This window comes from Anolis sagrei, chromosome 5 (genome assembly GCF_037176765.1).
Source record: "Anolis sagrei isolate rAnoSag1 chromosome 5, rAnoSag1.mat, whole genome shotgun sequence".
Taxonomy (NCBI): domain Eukaryota; kingdom Metazoa; phylum Chordata; class Lepidosauria; order Squamata; family Dactyloidae; genus Anolis; species Anolis sagrei.
The window spans coordinates 138,374,364-138,390,641 of NC_090025.1; the positions used below are offsets into that span (position 1 = coordinate 138,374,364).

The 16,278-nt window shown below is 37.6% G+C and overlaps 1 protein-coding gene across 2 annotated transcripts in view; it reads right to left on the reverse strand.

The window, feature by feature from the left end:
- Positions 1 to 16,278, reverse strand: part of SLC38A4 (solute carrier family 38 member 4) — a 44,502-nt gene that overhangs the window by 18,949 nt on the left and 9,275 nt on the right. The window contains exon 1 of one of the 2 annotated variants that reach the window (XM_060777563.2): positions 9,546 to 9,654. The exons of the other annotated variant lie outside the window; for it this stretch is intronic. The gene's annotated coding sequence lies outside the window, so the exon portion shown is untranslated. Of the gene's footprint in view, positions 1 to 9,545; positions 9,655 to 16,278 lie in introns of those variants that run through there. 2 annotated transcript variants of the gene reach the window in all.

The window sequence follows — 16,278 nt, forward strand, 5'->3', positions numbered from 1 at the left end:
GATTGGAAGCTTTTGTTAAGGTCATTTTCCCATTCACCTGAAATAAAGAGTTAAATAAAAACCAGAGATGAATGAAGTATATTTGTTGTTATGTACCTTCAAGTCATTTAAACCCAACGGTGGGGTTCCATGGCTGAATGAGGATTCAAACCCTGGTCAGAGTACCATGCTCAAACTACCACACTACATTGGCTCTGAGATGATTCACGTGGTAGAATGCACACAAATATGAAGAATAATGTTCACATTTTAATAACATTATTTTTTGAAGGAAAATAATTTTTTTGAAATCTGTCTTGAAGATTTAGGAGGCTAAGATCTTTTGGGGAAGTCCTGTTCTCGGCCCCACCCCCGTAGCAAGTGCAGTTGGTGGGGACAAGAGACAGGGCCTTCTCAGTGATGGCTACTTGGCTCTAGAACTCTCCCCAGTGAAATTAGATCAGCATCCTCCCTCCTGACATATAGAAAGAAAATTAAGACTTGGTTGTGACCAAGCCTTTGGCCAGTAAAATAATGCAGTGCAAGAATAATTAACGAAATGTGTGCAATTACCACCAGAATGACTATGGTGTAAGATTTTTGGATCATGTGATTTTAACATTTATACTTGGATGTTTTTAATGCTTGTCTTGATGTCGAAATGTTGTTTATGTCTTATGTTTAATGGTTTTAATGATTTTAATTTATAGTTATGTGTTAGTGTTTAGTTATCATGATATTTTCTTTCTACATATATGTCGGCATCACATTTTTGCCATTAGTATGTTGTAAACTGCCTTGAGTTCTCCCCTGGGGTGAGAAAGGCAGTATATAAATATCGTAAATAAAATAAAATAAAATAAAATAATTAATTAAGATGCATGAGACATGCTTGATAGAATATACATTTGATATAAGTAGAATATGTTTTGATTATATTGTCTACCTAAACCTGACTGTGATCATATATAATGAATTCCATATGGGAAAGTATTTTTAGTATCACTTGTAACAACATCCTTCAAAAAGAAGTACAGTGAATATTATAAAATCTGCTGGTCTAACATGTGCCAACTGTGATTTTATATTTTAACTTACAGATTACATTTATTTTAAATAATGTCTTCTTTCTGGTATTTGACTATGAAGATACTCTGGGTGTCCTACTACTCAAGGTAAAGAATATGCAGTGTCAAACAATTGAGCAATACTTTCCCTTAAAATGTTATTGCTAAGACACAGCGATCCTGGACTGTTTTTAAGGTCTGTGTGAGGAAGGAAGGCTCAACACTGACAGACAAGTGGTTATTAATGTCGGCTATTTGTGGGGACTTGTAAGGTGAAGGCAGATTACTCTTCTCATATATGATCACTGAAATGTTAAATATGAGGACTCTGACAAGCACAATGTGTACTTGGAAATGATTTCTATGTGTTCAGTGTTCAAGTAAGCTGTGTTCAAGTAAGCATGCAAAGGATAGATTGCAGGCAGTCTTACTATTCCTAGGATTGCTCATCAGAATGGCTACCTTAATATCTCTTAATGCTTAATCATTCAGTACAATTATGACTGATAGTTCCTGAGAAGGCTCAACTACATTGATGATCCAATTTTCCAGATCATTATGTATGTGTGTGTGAACTGAACATCTAACATTATGGGAGGCCAAAGCCCTCCTGATTCCAGGTTTTATGCAAAAATAAGTTCAACAATGTGGAATCAGTAAAGTGAAGATCCACAAGCAATATACCAAGCCCAAAGGGGGCAAAATATGCAGTCTATTTAATTAATTTCCCCCTTTGTCTCAAGGACCACAGCATCAATCAAACTCCTACCTTTTTCCTCATAGGGATATCCTGTCCCTTCATTTTTAAACTGTATGATTAGTTCAAATCCCCAATTATTAATAGCCCCCACCTCAACCTGGAGATTTCCAGGAAATGCTTGATTCTCAGGAGGTTTCCTTAGTATTGAGTTATAATAGGTTCAACAAACCTTTCCTTGATCTAAATGTCCTGTCAAGAGTATCACCAATTATTGGCTTATCCAGTATTCCTTTTTCCTTCCCATCATTATTATCTCTGTCATTTTCTTTCATGAAAGTTCATAGACATTTGCTCCATCTCCAGGTTTTTTTTTAAAAAAATACTATTAATTTTACATTAATTGTAGGGGCTGAGAGAAAAAGAGAAGAGGCCTATAGAGAAAGAGAGAAGAGGAGGAGGCTAGGGCTGTAAGGACCTTCAAAGAGATGACCTCAATTGTCTAGAAATTGCATTGACCCACTGGTTCATGCTTTCTCAATGTCATCACAGTTTTTGCCATTTTTCCCTGGTTGAGAACAGAACTCTACAGTCTCCACCTAGCAGCATTTTTTTTGTTTGATCTATACAGCAGGGTTGTGGAACATGTGACTCTCCAGATATTGTTGGACTCTTGTTGGACTTCCATCACTCCCAGACATCATGGCTAATGGTGGTAGGAAGTGTAGTGCAACAATATCAGGAGGGCTACAGTTTTTTTCCGCTATAACAATGGTTCTCAATCTGTGGGTCCCCAGGTATTTTGGCCTACAACTCCCAGAAATCCCAGCCAGTTTACCAGCTCTTAAGTTTTCTGGGAATTGAAGGCCAAATCATTTGGGGAATCACAGGTTGAGAACCATTGTTCTATACAGAATGAGAACAGTAATGAAAATCTCATTCATCATCAGTTGGTCACAGATACCACTATGTCTGACTAATGGATTAACTGTAATTCATTTACACTGGTATGCAATTCCAATGACCAGACAAAAATGAGACAGAATGTATGCAAATGTTCCTAAGTGTGAATTGCACTGATGTAATTCCAATGACAAATCTGTGTCTCACTCTCTTAGACTCAGGCATGTAGCTGGGGGGGGGGGAGGTTTGGGGGGCTTCAGCCCCCCCCCCCGAAATTCTCATGGTGGTTCGCGAAAAGGCCTTACTGGTGCATTATTTAATCTGTTATGTTTATTCATATCATGATCTGATCACCATACTCAATATATCTCATATGCATGGGGGTATTGGGGTAATATAACAAAAGGTTTGCGAGGGTAGACCCTCTTTCACTCAGACTCAGCCCCCCCCCAAATTCAGCCCCCCCGAATCCCCCCCTGAAATTTTTTTAGCCCCCCCCCCCCAAATGAAATCCTGGCTACGGGCCTGCTTAGACTTATTGCCAATGTATCCCTTAGGGACGCATGAGCATAAATTCCTGTTTTCTATTGGATGAAATGGAGCCCTGGTGCATTACATAAGCTTTAATTAGCATTTAATTGGCCCATTAGATTAACAACAGTTCACATCTATGACCCAAATGCACAGATACATGATGAATTAATTCCCTTCGATTCCTACAGTATGCATGAAACACTAAGAGTTCACTTATATAGTTTAGTGGCTCAAGAATGATTGTAATTTTCACAACAAAGACTATTGATAAGAATAGCCAATTTTCAAAGGAAAGAAAAGTAACTCAAATATAGCAGTTGTCAAAGAATTAACAGCACATTACATTTAGTTCAGTATCTGCTGCTATCATGCTACATAACAGAAAATACATCTTGAAAACACCATGTATACATTTAAATTACAACCCTGTGTACACTTACTAGAGAGCAATTCCTGGTGGTATTCAGAAAGATGACCCAAATACTGTAGAACTAAAACTAGTAACAGAATCTGCCATAGAAAAGCTGTCATTTCTTCCTCTTTCTTCAGCTTCATATTTAGATTATTTGACAAGTATTTCCTAACTCTTTAACACAAGAAATTTAATTTCTAGATCACTACAAAATGACCACTGTTCATTTGGGTGCAAGCATGCTATTCCCTTCCCAACAAACATTCAGTCATGTATTTATTTATAGCACGACAGCACAGGCATATGAGCTCCATAGATGTACATAAAATACTAAACTCGTCTTCAGTACCAAAACACCAGCTAGAAGTTAAAGCAGATTTTAGGTGGAAAGGCAGATAGCCAAAATAATTATTTAAACTCTGTAGCCTAAAATGTTTTAAAAGACAAAAAAAATGATCAAACTTCTCAATAGAGTTTCCTACCAGTGATCGCCAAACTGCATAATCTTCTCTGTGATTACTCTGGTCTTGCAAATGGGAGTGATCTAATCTGTCATTAGGTCAGGGAAAGTTAGTTAGAGTTACCCTGCAGGGATCTTGTCTCCTGAGATAGATGGGACTCTAGTTAAAGGAACACAAGACTGCTTTGCCTTCTTTGTTCTAGTGGGAATAATAACAGGTATTTTCTCTTCTGTCAAACTGATTTATAAGGCCAGCACACATAAATTTAGGTTTGAACTGAAAAAGATAGCAACTATAAATGAAAGTTGGATGCTTCCTTGAAAATAAGCTAAAAAGAAGACTGAGAAAGGTTAGAAACTCTCCTTCCAACTCAGAAAAAATGATTTCAGGATTTGTATGTATCTCTCTTTCTCAGGTTTAATTTAACATACAGTTGTCTATTCCTGTAAGATTTATAATTTGTGCTTCCTGTTCATTTTCAGATGGGATTTGGGATTAGAAAATGCATTAGGATAAAAACAAAATCTCCACGATCCAATAAGGGAAATCGTTACACTGCACAATCAGTATTGTGCAAAGGTGCATCAGCATGTTAGTGGCTGTGTGGGTTGTTTTTATGTGTCTTCAAATTGACTTGGGCTTATTATGATGTTCTCATTTGGGTTTTTAATAGCATGATTTGCCCGGAAGGGATATTTAACCATTGTCTTCCTTTAACACTATGAGACTGTGACCTGCCCAACGTGACTTGGCAGGCTTCCATAACTGGGGGAAAAATCAAACCTAGAACTTCGACAGTTCTAGTCCAACACTCAAGCCCCTATATCACACTGGGCTCTTTGTATGGTTGCAATGCATTTTTCAATGCAGATGCAATTGTGGAACCTGTCTGAGGCCAGTACTTTTGTATGTGCTTGTTTGCTTGTTATGTGCCTTCAAGTCATTTCCAACATATGGCAAGCCTATGACAGGGTTTTCATGGAAATATTTATTTAGTGGGGGAGGGGGGTTATCTGCTTTTCTCTGAGGTTTTGACAAAAATCACCTGCTGAGTTTCAGTGGCTAAGTGTGGATTTGAAATCTGGTCTGCAGAGGCATGCTCAAGCCATAATGCTGGCTCTCTGTTTATGGATCTCATCATACGTTGATTTTCCCGTTTCTACACACTTTAAAGACATTTGAAAGATTTGTCCCACAGGACCCATCCAATGATGCAAGAGTACGTTTGTCAGTTGCTCATGAGACTCAGTTTGTAAAGTGTGTAGAAACTGAAGTTTTTGGAGTCAAGGAGCAATCAACTCCAGAGCTCACTATTCATGCAGAACTGGCTACAGGTACTTATTTTAAGGTGGGATGGCAACTGTCAAATTTAGATCATCTTAGGGACATGAAAGTGTGGGTGTTCTGTGGGTGGTCTTTAAATGTTCCTTGATGCTCCTTTTGTTGCCATTATCATCTTCCATGCAACTTTATTTTTTTTCAGAAAATGTGCAATTTTGATATATTTCTAATAGCAATAATGATGTTTCCTTTTTATAGATATATAAAAAAAGGAAAATGACATGGATGGAAACCACACTTCCCTGTATGATGAGCATAAGATTTGTTCAGTATGCAGAGTATTTGTTCAATAAGTGGAGGATTTATATAGAAACAGAAAGAGTCCATCTCGTGTGATGGCAGTGAATAAATTATCAGTTTTTCTTTAAAATGGAAATGCATGAAACACTACATTAAGATGATTCCCCTTGCTTTCTGTCCTAAATGGGATGAGGTTGTATTTTTTGGCATTGAATGTTTACCCTATATTTTGGAAACCACCCTGAGCCCCTTTGGGGAGATAGGGCGGTCTATAGGTATTATTATTATTATTATTATTATTATTATTATTATTATTTCTAGTTAAAAAAAATCAAAGCTGGAGTGGAGCCAATTTGGAGGGCATCTACATCCATGTTATTTATTATATTCCACTCATTATGATGAGAACCACATTAAAAAACAGAACTCAAGAAAATGAAGAATACTACTGAGCACAAATTTTAAAGGAAAGCAATTACATTTATCAATATTCAGTAAATATCAAAACAGTGAAAAGCCCAGTTTAAAGAGACAGACCACCGTATCCTGTCTAAAAACAACAATAATTGAGAACCGATCAGAAATGGAGGGGAGGGGTCACCATCTAGGAGCATCACAAGGTAAAGTCCTCTATTTATACAATTTTGCAGCCATCAAATTTTCAAGATGGTCTCCCCAAAATACGTCAACATCTCTACTGATTTGAAATGAGACAGAAAGTTTCTTCATAATGCATAGCCCAATGCTATGGAATCATGGGTGTTGTATTTATTATTAATTAATTAATTAATTTACTTTGCTTATATAATGCTGTTCTCAGCCCAGGGGCGACTCACAGCGGTGTACAACATAGAAAGAACAAGGTACAAAATACAAGACACAATATAAAAATCCACAATTCATCATTAACAAAAAACAAAAAAAGGTCTTTAGATTTTTCAACCAAAGAATGCGGGTGCCTCACCAAATGACAAATCTAAGAATCCCATAGCATTGACTGTTTTACAATGAATTCAGTATGCAGCAACTGAAGTAAGCTACTGACAAAGGGGAAAATAGGAACAGGAAAGAGAAATTAGGATATTTTAAAAGTAACTGAAAACTGGGACAACAAAGTCTTAATTAGAACTGTTTGTGCTAAATCGAGACCTTGAATAAAGGCTGGAAAGCAACCGGGCACCAGATTTGTTATACATCAGGGGTTAGAAACATATGAATCCTTGCCCAACTATTTCTGCATTCTCCATTGGTCATACTTGAAATTGCTCCCACCACCGACAAACCACACAACAAAAAATCAATGTGCTACTACTGCCATATTTTTCTTTGGATCAAGTTCACTTGACTGCCCTCTGTTCTTCACATAATATATGACCCTGATAAACTGAACCAAGGCCAGTACGTGTGGCAAAGTTCAAATTTCATAGCAGGCACACAGGAACATCAGGTTGAATCAACGTGACTAAGGCTGAAATCTTGAATCTCAGTACTTTAGAGTAAGCCTTATTTCAATTAGCAGGAGTTCTTTTTGAGTTGGTAGTTATATAATTTTGCTTTAAGGCTATGGTTCTAAAGATTCAGAAGTCAGTCCTATTGACATGAATTAGGACATACTTTTTACTCAATTTGCTTTCTACAATTTAGTTAGCTAAATGGATCCAAAGCAAACTTGAGTTAAAATTTCTAATTTACTTTCCACTGATGGTGCATGCAGTGCCTGGGCTAACCAGTGGATCTATGGTCATAGAATCATAGAACTGCAAGAAACCACATGGGCCATCTAGTCTAACTCCTTGACATTCCTGGTTTTACTGCTATTCTCTCAGTTGCTCTGACCTAAAGGGGAAACCTCAGCTGTTCTGAGGTGGTTTAGTGTGGTCCTAATTGAGAGATTCTGCACTACCAGAGATTCTGTTCATCTTGGAGCAGTCACGGGAGGAGTGACAGCAAAATCATGAGATTTGTTGTTCCCATGGGGTGGGCCCACCAATGAGCCTGGTAGTGCCATTGGCATTGCTACCTCTGTAAGATGAATTTGTTTATTTGATTTGTATACCACATTTTCCCCAACGCAGAACCAAAGCAGCTTACAATGGTACTAAAACAGCATTACCAAAAAATGTTGCTGACATCCTGTTGGTGACTTTTAGCTGGAGGAGACCCTTTCAATCATTTACAGTTAAGTCAACACATGGATTTAGGACCTTATCACATGGCGAATCCATGGGGTCCCAGTGGGGTGTGTGGAGAACCCACTGCCTCATGCTCCACATCACCCAACACACCACTGGCCACAGCCCACAGGGGGAAGGGTCTGCCACCTGGCTTCCCCCCATTGTTTCAAAGGCAACAAGGGAACCCTCTTGTGTTGCCATGGCAGTGGCGTACACTTGTTGTTCTCCCCTTTCACCATGGAGCCCGATTGGAAGTAGATGTGGATTGTGTAATGGACTCCATGGCAAAAGGGGAGAGCAAATGGCATACAATGGGCAAATTGGATTGCCTTACTGGTTCAAGCCCTATTATAGGCCAGGACTGCCAATGAGATTTAGGCTGATATGTGATACAAATTTGGAAAAACATTAAATAATCAATCTAATTAAAACACTGATTTAAAAATAACTGAAACACATTAAATGCATTTTACATGTATGTATTGATATTTAGGTACCAATGCTGTAGATCTAAATCACAGGCATGTCTGTTACCAGCACAATTGCGTATTACCTGCCACAGGCATATAGATATAATCAGAAAGCAATGCTAGTGTGAAATACAGTTTTGTCTGTGGGGGAGAATTCCTGATGTCCTTTTAGATTCATCACTTGTAGTAGTTTCCATTTTTCTAGTTTTTAAGGAAAGAGAAGGATTGTGCAGACCTATATTGTACCTACATATTCTAGGATAGCTTGCCGAACCAGGTATCTTCCAGACGTCTTGAACTACAACTTCCATAACCAAAGAATAACCATGGACATGTGGAAGCTGCAATCCAAAACAGAAGGCACCAGAGGAGGATTCAGTTCTAAGATCTTATGGGAAGCATATGTTCTGAAATAATAAATTGCTTCCACATCCATATTAATAATACATTCTTTTAAAAAAAAACCCCAGAGTTGGTTCCTTATGATTTGAAGAATGTGCAGAATCTTCAAGACCATAAACTTGGCAACTTTCTTGTTTTCAGGTTACATGACTTGTATGCCATGATAACCTAAAATAAACATGGAATTGCAATGAATTAAATTCCATGCTCTCTGGGTATAATTGGATGACACATAATAAAACAATTTCATGGAATTTCAACAGGCCTAGTTCAAACTGGTGTTTTAATGAGAGCCTACCGAGTCTCCCATTTTGCCTTGAGCTCCATTAACAAAACATAGGATAGTAATGAAACAAGTAACTAAAAGGAATTGAACTAAAATCCCTTAATTCTAGATCAACGGAACTTTAATTGATATTGTACAATTTTTCCAGAGCGCAAAAGCTAATCTTTTTTTACTACAACTTCAAGAATACCTATTCTGTTCAGGGGTTTCTGGTTAAAAATTAATGTTCCCAAACTATGAGTTTGCAGACAAGATTTTAAAAGAAAATCACAGAAATAATTCATTTAGAGAATTGCAGTGCTAGCATTATGAAAAGATCTATGATGTATTCGATGTATAACTTTCATGTGTCAGTTATTAATGCAGTAATTAGTCAAATAAATATGAAACATAGCTATATTATCTCTTCAAATATAAAATAAAATACAATATTGAATTCCCACAAAAAAATAAACCTAGTTATTGAAGAAATTTAGAAATGAAGTCCACCACACCAACCCTTAACTGCTATAGATATTTAATAATTAAGTATAATTCACTTTCACCTAACAATAAAACACATGTTGCAAAAGAAATTACCTCTGTGTAGTTGTTCGTTTGTTTTTGGTCCCCCTTGCCACATTAAACTGTAAAATTAATTTGAAAATGGCAGCTACCTTTCAGAGTTTCCTCAAGAAAGACCGCATACATCTAGAGACAATTATTTAAAGGCAAATGGGAGTGTATCAGGTAAACCAATCATCAATGAAGATGACCCAACACCTCCCTTGGTCAGACTTGCGTCAGCTCTTGAAAAAAAAGGGGGAAGAAAAAAAGATAATTTTTTTCGTGCACATTCAAAGTAAACATCACTGTTAGTGGAGCTATTTGCTTTTTGAACCTGGCAATAGGACAAACTGGACATCTGTAGAAGGTCTGACTTAAACTTCTTCCATGCTGTTCGGACACAGCAGAGAGCCTATTTTGTTTTATAGAAGAGGCATAATAATTGTTTGATACCTGCCCTCTAAATTTAATTTTTTGTGGTGTATTGACCAAGTATTAGATGGGCTTAGTGGCAATAACTATGTTATTTTTTCTCCATCCCTCCTACTTTCTAATTAAAGAGATATGCCCTGATCCTTCACTAGGAATTCCAACAAACTATTTCTCTTCCAAAGAGAATATATAGTGAAATAGCTAATGTCTATCAGAATCTCCGTTCAAAAAGATATTTTCCCCCAAGCCCTAGAATCATAGAGTTGGAAGAGACCACATGGGCTATCCAGTCCAACCCCATGCCATGCAGGAAAAGCACAATTAAAGTAGTCCTGACTGATAGCCATCCAGCCTGAGCGTAGAAGCCTCCAAAGAAGGCTCCTTGTCTCGAGCTTCCTGTGCTACTCTCATTTTGGAATGATGATCCTGAATTAATTACTCTTATTTGAACACAGGAGTTCTCAATTCCAAAATGTGCAAGAGAGCTGATTATTTGACAGTTCTCTGCAATCTACTTTGGAACTAATTAAAAGAGAAATTTAGTGGGTCATAATGTGATCAGTGTGGGTAGCATTTTTGCACAGTAGTGCAACCATGTCACTCCTGAGGCTGCCACCTCATTCTATCTAATGGTAGGGCCAGTACAAACAAGCAACTGAAGAACTAGTGAAACAAGTCAAGTTGTGTGAGTCGAATCACCCACACAAAAATGTTTGCTAAAAGAGAAACTGACGGGCAAAATGCAAAGCCAAGCAAATCCTGACATACTGAGATGAAAGTGGATCTCCGTTAACATGGAAAATATGATAAATGACAGCGTTGGAAGATAAGCTTTCCCTGTTGTTCATTATCCCCCTATAATGAGAAAACAATACTAATTTCTTTGGAATGCAGGAAAACAGCAAGATATCACAATTCCCTTCACAAATATATTTTCTCATCTTCAAGTACTGTTATGAGGGAAAAGAAACCAAGCTGGAATGAACGAAAATATTTTGTAGTCAATTTAGTGAAGAAATACAACTCAACCCTGAGAATATCTCAGAAGTCATGTAGCAATGTGGACCGTGCTCCCTCCAGGCAAAGTGTAAAGGTTGACCCATGGCCAGAAGGTCAAGGTCACAATATTTCCTAGCTGAGATGTCAACTAAGATTGTATCTTTTTTTCTCATTCCACATACAAGCACTGAAATGCATGGAATTCTACTTCAATACTAGTATTGAGATAATATCTTCCATAACATCTGAGGGCTGCTGTTCATTTTAGAAGATCAAAACACACTGTTTTGTCCATGGAACACTGACTTCCAACACCAAGGAATGGTCAGGAGGTTCCAGTAGGACAGACAAGAGGCTATGGGACTCCATTTAGTATACATTCTCTGAGATGGTTCCTTCAGTCTGCCCAATGGTAGGGATGGCCTTGGTTGTCGTAAGTTAATTGGAGAGGCTCCACTGACTCGGGAAAACTCCAACACTGGCGACTGGATGGAAAGGACAAATCTCAGGAACCTATTGAGTGTAGTTTGAGGAAGACTGTGGATCTACAAGGATCAAAACCCCTCTTATCTTTTTCATGTCCTAGAATCCAGAACATGGAAAAACAATTAAATTCTAGAGCTGGCATTGTTATTGAAATCATTGGGGTGGGGAGGGGAATGAAAAAATGAAGAAAAGGAGAGGAAGAGCGAAAAAGCTGCATGGACCTCCTCATGCTAAGTTCACTGGTTTGCTCTGCATGCCAGGAGCTGAGAACATTAAGAAGAGACATGTCTTCTCATATGTGAAAAGTTTTCCACAAAGAGATTTGTACCCTTTTGTACCAGAAGGTAGGACTAGACCACTGAGATCTGAAGAGGAAAATATGTTTTGCTAAATATTAACTAAATACTCTGTTGGTAGGAGTGGTTCAAGAGTAGAGTGGCCTGCCTTGGAAGTAGGTGGCTTCTTTTTTTGCTAGAAATATTCTGGCAAAGATCAGGCAGCCATACCTATTTTCTTGCATTGCAGATCTTGAATGTGGAATTGGAAGCTACACTAGATGACCCCCAAGATTCCTTTTGGGTCTAAAATTCCAAGATCCCAATATATTTGCATAATCAGAAGCAAACCACCCCAATCAAAAATCATGCCTAACATTGGACTTTCTTCAAGAATTCTTTATATGTGATTGGGAGAATTCTTTATATGTGATTGGGAGAATGTAAACCTAAGTCTTGTTTCTGGTTTTGTCCAGTATATTGCCTTCCAAACAGAGAAAGGACCTTATTTTTGAATTACAACTCCCTGAACATGCTCTCCCACCAATATTTTTTCCCAAACTCTGCCTTTTCTTGCTTGGCCTTCATTGACCACATATTTATTTTAATACTACATATTGAGAACAAATCTACTCAAAAACAAATTAAGGATAGGCATTACTGCACAACTGCCATTATCTCATTGGGTGAACCTCTAGCACCAGTCCCCCTTTCTTGCTGTTGCTTTCCATCCATTTATTAAACAAGTGAACAAGACAGAGAGTCAGGAAGATAGAGGAAATAGGTTTGTGGATTTCTGTCTCACATGCTCAAATATGTGAACATAACAATACCAGTTCTAGAACTTAATTGTTTTCCCAATTCTGTAAAATGTGGGCTCTGGATTGCTAGATGCTATGCACCTTGTCTTAAGTTAGTCAGTGATATTTGCTACTGTCTAAAAATGTACAGCATTTTGCCAATTCTGCAAGGGGGAACATGATAGTTACAATATTGGATTAGGATGTGGGTGATTCATGTTTACAGCCCTACTTAATCATGAAATCTAGTGAGTGCCCAGTTATACCTTTAACCTTTCTTACTTCACCAGATAAACAAATGCACTATCTCTGAAGCAAAAGAAGTAACTTCTGGTATGCTGAACATTAAGAATTCCAACCAGATCTAATGGAAGAAATAGGCACAGTGCAATGTTCTTTGATACTTGAATATGACCTGACATTCTGAATTAATGGAAAGGCATAGACAAAAAGTTAATGCTTAATTGATGTGCTCGCTAATATGGCTCAGGGAATACAAATATCTAGCCAGGTCTCAAAGTTGCCAAGAGGCCATGTTGATAACAAGTCTGTGACTTGCCTATTCAGAAAGCTCAAGGCTAAGCTTCAGGTATTCCACATTCCTTCAGGACATGTCCAAAACACTTGTTCAAAATGAAGAAGGAAAATAATTCCCCCTCCCCCAGTAAACAGAGGGAAGAAACCCACAATGAGAAAGTCTGTGGACAGCCTCCTGAATACAGAACAGCCAGAGGTATATAAACAACAAAGCATGAGCTTTGCCTTTAGCATTAACGGTTAAAAGGATAAGCGGTTAGTTCAAAGGTGATGTAAACTCTGTGAAGTAACACCACACACTGGTTATGCAATAACATGCACAATTCCTTGCAATTATAAGTCTCGCCATTGTGAGTAAAATAACTATCAGTTCTTTTTTTTTCATTTCTAAGTTCAGCTTTGGGGCAATGTTTAATCCTATAATGTTACCAATTTCCATAAAAATATTGTTCCAAAAACTCTTCAGCTGGGGGCATTCCCACCATAAATGAAAATATGTCTAAAAAGTTTTTAAAAGTCTGCATAATTAACAATAACAAAACTCTCCAAAGAACATTTAGGAGAAGCAGTGAAAGGATAGTGGACTCTTCATTTCATCCCACTTTTCTCCAGTTCTCTGTGGATGGGATACATGTTATTCTTACAAATGAACAAACTCGTCAATTTATTTTAAAGCCACTGCCATTTATTAAGGGAGCCACAGAGGCAGTGAACCCAATTTCATAAATGTCTGTAATCAGAACAAATATTGCTAACTTAATCTGTTGATCTGAATAGGGCACTGATGTTAGGTGAACAAAGCTGCCCTGAATATAACAGAAACTGTGCAAGAATGCCAAGTAAAGTACATTCTTTTAGGTTAATGGTCCCCACACTTGAGTCCATGGATGCTGCTGGATGTCTAAAATATGTCTATGAAATAACAGCACAATTAAGAACAAGTGCTGCTTTTCATGGTCAGCAGTACCATAGGTTGACCATCCCTTGTCTGGAATTCCAAAATCCAAACTATTCTAAAATTATCTGCATGGGTGGCTGTACACAAACTTTGTTTCAAGCACAAAATAAAATTACCTATATATAAGGTGTATAGGAAACATAAATGAATTTTGTATTTAGCCTTGGATTTAATCTCTAAGATATCTCATTAGACACATATATACAAATACAAATATTCCAAACTATGAAAAAAATATAAAATTCAAAATGCTCTCGGTTGCAAGCATTTCAGATAAGGACTACTCAATCTGTACTCTGTTTTTACCCTCTTTTTTGCTCAGACATTCCCAGAAGCCAAGTTCTACATCAAAACAAGAGGAGAGAGGGGGAATGAGTGACAGGAGTGTTGACAGCTTTCCTGAAAAACAGCCCTAACAGAGCTGGCTGTGATGGCTTGGCTGTTTACTTTGGTACAGCATTAAATAAGGGATGTGAACTCACCATAGCAACCTCTGCATCACATAGCTGTCATGCTGCTTTTAAGAAACAGCAAACCTTTCAGAGACATAAATTAATGCTTCCTGAATCTCCATCCTCTGGCTGTCTTTCTTTTTCAGAGTTTGGCTGCAGGATTGTGGGAGTAGTAGTTCATTTTTTTTCCAAGTTCAACAGCTACATATTACAAGACAAATGTAATTTGCTGTATTTCCATTTCTGATTCTTGTCATCTTCTTTTCAGCTTGGACCAACTGTTTTATATAACAACACCACAGATGAAAAGTTCATTTAAAAAAATATTTTATTTCATTTCTGTGAGTTATGGCAACAACAACACACACTGTTTGTGTGTTGGCTGGAAGTTATATGGAGGGCTTCAAGTTTGAAAGGATTGCAAGCAATGATGTGATTTTTCTCAAAGTCCTCTTAGGGATCTTCCACACAACCATATATCCCAGAATATCAAGGCAGAACATCCCACAATATATGCTTTGGACTTGGTTGTTTGAGTCCACACTGCCATATAACCCAGTTCAAAGCAGATACTGATGGATTTTATTCAGCTGCGTGGAAGGGCCTTATTCCTGTAAAACTTTACAACAGGAAATATCCCCACTCATGCATTTTTTTTAAAAAAGGATGCTTAGAAGCTATGTATCTGAAATTACTCCAGTCAAACAGAAAGGGTGTTTTTGCACACTGGAAAAACACTAGAGTGCAAGTATATTTTTTGCAGGTCTTCAATAAGCTGCCTTATAAAAATGTTGGTGGCTGGTCCTTTTGAAGACTTTGTTTACAAGGCTGTGTGAAGAGCAGGGATGAGACCTAATGGTGAAGGCAGGCTTAAAATCTCAAATCAATGGGCTGTAAAACTCAGCAATTTCTACCTTCTATTGGGTTTTACAATTCTCCACAAGGGATCGTCTAACTCTGCTCTCCTCTATCCATTACACAAAAGCAAGATCCAAAGAATATATTATTCATTTTGTGTACTTCGGGGAAGAAGGGGACATTTTCAAAGAGGATGTTCATGTGTGTCATGCAGCCAACTGCTATTGAAATCAGAGATATTTTGTTTTAAGAAAAAGAGTCAAAAAGCCTACAGAATACATAGAAACTCTTAGATATGCCCTCACAATGCTATTAAATTCTGGTCATATGGGCTTATTGCATACTTGGATGGAATATTCCTAAGTACCTAGCCTCTCCTCATTTTTAACAGTGATCTGGGTTTTAAAAAAATCACACTACAACTGAAAAAGGTAGCTTATAGTTAAAACAATCGTATCATAAAAGGGGGAAAACACTCCTGTTGACATGATTACGGACCACAATGATCAACAAAACTGAAAATCAGGTTTATAGTTTTCTGCCCGAGGTCACAATCCTTTACAATACACAGTGGAGCCTTCTTTTTTCTTTCGTCTCGGCTCTAACTTGTGTCCACAAAAGTAGGCTATTAGAATATTACAGGAACTTGCTGCCGTCTTTGTTTCTTTATTACTCTAAAAGTAGCTAGAGATTCAGATTCTGCTTGCATCAGGCAAGGTGTACTAATCTAGCTGGCACTTAGAAAGCTGCTTTGTTGAACTATAACTCTCAGAATCCACTAGGGCTCTCTTCTGGAGAAGAAACTCTAACATTAAAAAGCCAACTATAACACTATGTAACTAAATTTGAAAAAAAAAATCTGTTCCTGGTTTGATAGCGTTCTTTCCTGTTTAATTGTGCAGTACTTAACTTTGACAGTTGTTGTTATACTCCAGAAACTTAATATTTGGCCTGCCACAAACTATGTTG